Below are 5,504 nucleotides of genomic sequence, written 5' to 3'. Positions count from 1 at the left end.
CATCTTGAAAAATGGAGCAAAGGTTCATTGCATAAAATGATTTGGAGGGAAGGCGGCGTTTTACACAGTGAGCTTTATGTTAGTTCATAGATTTGTTTTTAATGATATTTAAGGACATTTAAAAGAATGGAGGCTGTAATCTCTGCCATTATGCCTGGCTGCTTTTTCTATGCAGCATGGAGCTGGAAGAAGGCTTATTCAATAGCATTTTGAGCTCGCTGACATATGGGGAGGAAGCCTTATCCCCCACAAGTTTACAGGGTACAGCTTTCATACCTGCAGCAGTTTGAGGCACAGTGCATTTGAAGGCTGCGTTTCCGAAAAGAGGCAATCACAGAGATATGCCAGCTGATAAAGCCTACCAGCAGCATCAGGATTGTACTGCCCATAGAGGTGGAGGTGACTGCAGCACTTGCTTTCCATGCCTCCAGCTCCTTTCAGGCATCAACAGGGGACATATGCTTCAGATCGTAGCACGCTACACATCGCTGCATTTGCCAGGAGACTGCTGCACTGTACGCTGCAGGATAGCCTTTTTAAACTTCCCAATGACCAAGGAGGCACAGAAGGAGAGGGCTGTAGGTTTTGAATGAATTGCTGGCTTCCCCAAGGTTCAGGCTGCCAATGATTGTACGTCATCGTCATCATCATCATCATCATCATAGGCAGTCCCTCGAATCGAGGATGACTTGCTTCCACGCCAAAAGATTCAGAGGTGCTTCAATGAAGGACTTAATATTCAAGATCCCGAGCTAAATCTCGAAGGGTGGAAGATACCTGTGCGTGGATTTTTTTTAACATGAGGTGGCTGTTGCACACCAGCCACCACACGGGCTTGGCAGAGCCAGGTAGAGTACGTACATCACCCTGCGAGCATCTTTGAAGGATCCAAATCTTTGAGGTTTACCGAAACCGAAAGGGATTCCACTCCCTGAACGTACAGATCGTCTGCGACAATACTCAGTGCTTCATGGCAGTCAATGCCCAATTTCCAGGGAGCATTCATGACGCTTTCATCTTGTGTGAGAGCACTGTCTCATACCTGTTCAAGCATCAGCCACAAGACCAGAGCTGGATGCTGGTGGACAAAGCTTACGGCCTCGCCACCCCTCTGGAACCCTCAGACACAAGCCAAGCATTGCTATAATGACAGCCATATAGCCACACGCAACATTGTCGAAAAGACAATTGGAGTGCTCCAGCAGCGCTTCCAATGCCTGGACCACTCTGCAGACTCCCTGCAATACTGCCCTCAGCAGGTCTCTGAGTTCACTGTGGTGTGCTGCATGCTACACAACTTAGCCATCATGAGGGGACAGGATTTGCCACTGGGGACTATAGGACCATCTCAGGAGAGAGGGGAGTATGGGGTGGGATGGAGGAGGAGGACCATGAGGAGGACGATGAGCCTGGTGATAAACCATGCCACCACCCCACCCCCACCACAGGGGAGGTCCCGTGGAGCTTTCGCCACTGCAAAATCCTTACTTCAGCAGCTCATAATTCATCGTTTTGCTTCAACAGTGAATGGCACATTTTGCCATTGCCTGCCCACTCTATCCCACCATGTTGACTATTCCCCCTCTTGTTCTGCAAATGAGACACTGCACAGGAATGGTTAAGGTGAACAAAATAATTTATTTAACATACAATAACTTGAATAAGATTGTAAATGTAAGATTTATTAAACATTGTAAACGTAATTTGGAAACTGGAATAAGATTCATTAAACATTATTGTGAACTTTTAATAACTTAACAAGGTTCTGAAACTTTGAAAACATTTATAAAATAGCAACAACAAAACAGCAACAAAACAACGAAAGAACAACCCCTGCACCGAACGTTTTTAACCTGCAGCCCCTCCTCCCCCTAACCCCCTTCTCTTACTCCCTGACCATACCCAAAGTGGTACCAACAAGTCGTGCAGCAACGTGGCCAGAGTCCTGCTCTAAAAGGGGGATAGACAATAGCATGTGTGGATCCCCTGGAGCAGCTCGGGATATGGAAGGCCCGGCTTTTGAGTGGCAAGGCTCTTGCTTGACCTCGCTACTCACAGGTAATGTGGGACTGGTTGCTGTGACAGTGGGGATTGCAGTGCCAAAGGTCGAGACCATCAATTGAGCGTGGTCATTGACAGCCGGGACAACCTGCGACATGCCCTTCCTCATGTCCACTGATAGTGCCTGTTAGCATGAATGTTTTCTCAGAAGAATCACTCAACACTCAGAGTCGGTTCCAATGCCAATGCAGCCTTTATTAACGCTCAGCGGGGAGGAAGTCTCAGGACTGGATCCAGGTTTCTCTCCGACGAACAAAGAAACTCATCGATATTTATATGTTTTACAATAGTTCTTCACTACAGTTACATCAGCCCATTTCGGCTGGATACTATAGAACCATAGAAAATAGGTGCAGGAGTAGGCCATTCGGCCCTTCTAGCCTGCACCACCATTCAATGAGTTCATGGCTGAACATGCAACTTCAGTACCCCATTCCTGCTTTATAAAACTATGCACCGCCCGGGAATCGAACCCGGGTCGCAAGAATGGGAATCTTACATGATACCACTACACCAGCGGCACTGTATATCCAATCATACTGATTATAGATTCAATTAGACCAATAGATAGAGTTAGTCTCTAAACATAAAGTGGCTCATGTGTTGCCAAGAGATGTGTTTCTAAGGGGTGTGTTGCTAGGAATTACTCATGTATCTTGTAACATTGTCCAGGCCCCTTTATCTTGGGTGCTGTCTTTGGGTAGCCTCCTTATTAGAGTTACATATTCGGTTCTTGTCAGCTCGGGCTGATTCATGCCCTCGTTATGTGATGTAGGCCCTCCTTATCTCTATTTCTCGGGGCTCTGCTGTGTGGAGTTATAATGGTTTGTTATAGTTACCTTGTATCCAAGGCATTCCTGGCAGTGGACCTCACAGGGTTATTGCTCGGTCAGCCTCAGTCAATAGTTCACAGCTTGACTACCTGATTTCCCATCATGCCTGCGCAGCCATTTTATGTGTGGCCACTTTAAACTTATATGAGTTTAGATATATTCAGCAGGTGCCTAATGCCTACAACAATTCCCTCCTTTCGGTAAAGGGATTAGTCCTAGTCCCCCTTTAACCGACCGCCCTACTTTTATTAGATTCTGTGCACGGCCCGGTACTCCCTGCCTCAACGTGCTGGCCAGTCACGCGGTTTCAGGAGTCCCGGTTGCTTAAATCAAATTGACAAAGGCCAAATCCTCCTGCCCCTTTATTAGACAGGCTTGTTTAGTATTTGGGGACTGGTCATGGGTCCCTCTTCATCGTGCTTGGTGCCTGCATGCCTGGCAGGCCATTATGCCCCATGTTATCGCTAAGATCAATTGTATCCCGACCAGTATGTGTGAAATTATTCGAATCCAACGATGGATGTTCACATTTATTCCGCAGTCCCAGACCTTTCTCCACCAACTCTGACTTTGTAAGTCTACATCGATATCTTCTTCCAGTACTTTGATTTTAGTTTGCAGTTGGTGGTAAAGCTTTACGGATTGACCTACTCTGAGCCTTAACTCTCGTACTAACCTGGGTGATATGTGCTTACCCGATCGTGACAGGTCGTAGTGGCGTAAAGCAAAAGTTTGGCTGTGGTATAGGGCACTGCAGGTCATTATACTGGTATGAACGCTCTGTGGTAGAGACGCAGTATCTTCCCTTCCCTCCGTAGTCTGCCCTCGCGAAGTGCATGTGTGCAGGCACTATTTCTAGTACACACCCGTCGGTTCGGTTAAACCCGCACTCGTCTAGCTCACCTTGGCCTACCGGGTGAGGGCATACTGTGATCTCCCCCCTTTACTTGCATTCTGTTCGGGAAATCCCGGTAAGTATGTTGTTTCGACGAACGGCAGAGGTGGTGGTCAGATAGTAATGCATGGAGACATTTTCCCGTATTACTCCGATATTCTCTAGTTGGTATAGGGGGAACGGCCCTGAGTCCGGCGTGGCTATGGGGATCATCAGGACTATCCCTATCCCAGTAGTCCTACCCATCTGGCAATCTGGAATTGCTGGGTATACTCGGGTCAGTCCCTTCAGAGTACAATTATCCAGTGTCCCCCTCTGGTTAGCCAACTGAGCTAAATGTGAACTGTCCATCCAATCGGGTACTTCCCCACGTTGGATCTGGTCGAGATTGTGGCGGATCTGTCCCACCATCCACAGACCATAAGCGTGACAGAGTTGCCCCTGTCTTTGCTTTCCCGTATCTTCTTTTTCTCTACCAATGAGGTGGTTGATAGTTTTGGCGTGAGCCTCCAAGACTGAGATGCCATCCAACTGGATTTCGGCACCCTCCTTTCCTAGGTTGGCTTGGTCTTCCTGGTTTTGCTCCACCCTCTCCAATAACCCCTTCATCACCCCTCTAAGCTGTTCCACCCTCTCATTTAACCCTTGTATGTCTATCGAGTTTACTACGGAGGTCCCTGTATTGAAAATGATAGCAACATCATTAACTATTCCCCTCTTTATCCTGGGGGCTGACCCCTGTCCTCGGAATCTACTGGCACCCATTGCATCGGCAGCCTGCTGCATTACAACTTCACTTAATACATTGTACATTTTCCTTGACTGTTCCGTACAGTATTCCGGCATCTGGATGCCTGAAATATTGATCAGGACAGGCACAATTTCATGTTTAACATTATCATACAATAATTCCCCTTCGTTGTACATTACAATCCCATTTTCTGGTTCCTTTGTAGTTATGGGACAAGGCAGTTCCTCGGGCAATGTAGTGGTTCTTATGGGGCGCGGTGTCGGAGGGGGTGAGAAGCATACATACAATGATATTGCAGCCGCCCCCCCCACCTCCTCATAGTACCCACACAGCCCCACTCCCTTTTTGCGGATGACTGATTGCTGGGACTGTCCCGGAGGCGCGCAAATTATGCCGAAAGTACATTCATCGGGCCCTTTGACATCCCTCCGTTTAATGCAGCTGCTCCTTATACCTGTGGAGCACTGTACACATACCCGGTCCTTATTAGGATTTACTTGTAACCATGCATTAAAATAAGTCCTGTCCTTGCTCCAATCTTTAGTTGCTGGGACACATACTCCGTCCGTCAAATTGAATAAAACTCCGTATTTCATGTGATTGTTTATTTCCAGCGTGCTCTGCTGTCCGTCGGTGTTGTCCAGGGTACGTGCATGTCGCAGGGCTATCCATATTACGAGTAGCGCCGTTCGTATTCCCATTCTGGTAGGTATTATCTGTAATTTTAAACAGGCGGCCTGGTCATCACCAGGGGTTAGGTTTTGCTCTACAAGTATCCCTGTCACCCTGCGAAATCAGAAGCACAAGGTTATAATCGAACCATTTCGAGTTGAATCTGTGGGGCGTGCGCCCGTGTCTTTACCCACTTAAATATTACCCAAACTCCTATTATGACCAAGGCCAAAGCTATTCCTCCAAACATCGTTGTCTGCTTTACCGTTAGGTTGGGTTTGTGGACTACACC

General features: G+C 47.5%; 1 non-coding gene across 1 annotated transcript; it reads right to left on the bottom strand.

The window, feature by feature from the left end:
- Positions 1-2,513: 2,513 nt before the first annotated feature.
- trnag-ccc (transfer RNA glycine (anticodon CCC)) lies at positions 2,514-2,584 on the bottom strand. The gene has a single exon. It is a non-coding gene; the product is annotated as a tRNA-Gly (tRNA).
- Between the last annotated feature and the right edge of the window lie 2,920 nt (positions 2,585-5,504).

Source organism: Pristiophorus japonicus, chromosome 8 (assembly GCF_044704955.1).
Source record: "Pristiophorus japonicus isolate sPriJap1 chromosome 8, sPriJap1.hap1, whole genome shotgun sequence".
Lineage (NCBI taxonomy): Eukaryota > Metazoa > Chordata > Chondrichthyes > Pristiophoridae > Pristiophorus > Pristiophorus japonicus.
Note: the sequence above shows the minus strand (reverse complement) of the source record. Positions and strands in the feature narration are given on the sequence as shown.